The sequence below is a fragment of the Gavialis gangeticus genome, unplaced genomic scaffold (genome assembly GCF_001723915.1).
Source record: "Gavialis gangeticus isolate Ggan-Ray unplaced genomic scaffold, GavGan_comp1, whole genome shotgun sequence".
Taxonomy (NCBI): domain Eukaryota; kingdom Metazoa; phylum Chordata; order Crocodylia; family Gavialidae; genus Gavialis; species Gavialis gangeticus.
The window spans coordinates 777,113-778,444 of NW_017729015.1; the positions used below are offsets into that span (position 1 = coordinate 777,113).

General features: G+C 52.3%; 1 long non-coding RNA gene across 1 annotated transcript in view; it reads left to right on the top strand.

The window, feature by feature from the left end:
* Positions 1-1,332, top strand: part of LOC109293965 — a 112,654-nt gene that overhangs the window by 102,266 nt on the left and 9,056 nt on the right. Inside the window, exon 6 of the long non-coding RNA XR_002096431.1 lies at positions 414-500. This is a non-coding gene — a long non-coding RNA (uncharacterized LOC109293965). The remainder of the gene's footprint in view (positions 1-413; positions 501-1,332) is intronic.

Below are 1,332 nucleotides of genomic sequence, written 5' to 3' on the forward strand. Positions count from 1 at the left end.
GGGGCTTGTAGATGTGTGTGAAAAGCTATAGCAAGATTCCTTTGATCATCTCTGAATTATGAAGAAATACAGAGAAAGGAGGGTTACGCAGTGGAAATAGATGGATACATCCGAACTGCTGAGGGTGACATTCTCAGGTGCTTGGAGTCAGTGAGGGCCAGGGCCCTTTGCTCTTCTGACAAAAGAGCATTGAAGACAAGCTAGTGGCTCACTGGATTTGTGCATGGTACCTCAATCTTCGCTAGCACTTAGAACTACTGGATGGATAGTGGTATAGAGGAACATATTCTTTCCCCAGCACCCAAATTTGGCATCTGGTGTTCATGTGGAGTCAAGAAGTGAGTAATCCTTTTGCTGGTCTTTGTGAAGAGTCTGTGCAATGTCATGCTTCCCAGCATATCTTCCTTCTGCAGGAGCAATTCCAGAGTGCGTGCAGTAGCACCTCTCTTCCAGACCACAGTGTGGGATCAGCAATCAGGGGCTTTACATCTCCAAAGCAGGTAAGAATTCCCTCCCTCCCATCCCCTTTGTCCCCTTCCTTCCTCTCCCTTAACTGCCCACTGCTCCTGTACCTGTCTGAATTGGGGTGGGCGGACGAGCTGTTCGCTCCTGTCAATCTGTGTGGAGTGCTGGGGACAGCAGCAGGTGGCTTCCCTTTTCCTGTCAGGCTCCCTACCAGCCCAGGAGCAGGCTCAGGAAGGGGGAGCCTGTCCACCACCATAATTATTGTGGCTGAGCCCAGGTCCCTGCACAGCCCAGCTGAACAGGACAGGAGTGGCTCTGGAGCTCCCCTGTCCCCAGGTCAGCCAGGGACAGTAGCAGTGGTGGGTGAGAGGGGTCAGGAAATGGAGGGCGATCATGAAGGGGAAGGGAAGGGGTGCTGCAAGCCAGTGAGGGGTTGGGGGAGGAAGGATTTGCCCTGATTCAGGAATTAAAAAAAAAAAGTTCCTGGCTATAGCTCCTGCATCATGGACTGTCTGCCCCAGCTAGCCAGGGGAGGCTAGGAGCATGGAGAAACAGCCACCCTTTAACCACCAGTTTCTGCTCCTGCACCCCCTTTACAAAATCCATGATCTAATTATGCCTGTGTGGGGGTCTCAGTTATCCCTGCCCTCCCTGGGCACTGCCCGTGGGAGGTCCCACACAGGGCTAGGTGCTGCACTTTTCAGCATGTACAGATCTTTAACCAGACCCATGTTCTTGTACCAGAGGTGCTGCACTCTTCCTGCTGTGGTGGGAGTGGTGTACTGTAGCTGAACATCTCCAGAGCAGGGGCACTGCTGCAATCACTAACAATCACTGGACTTTATTCCTTATGTTGCTACATGGAAC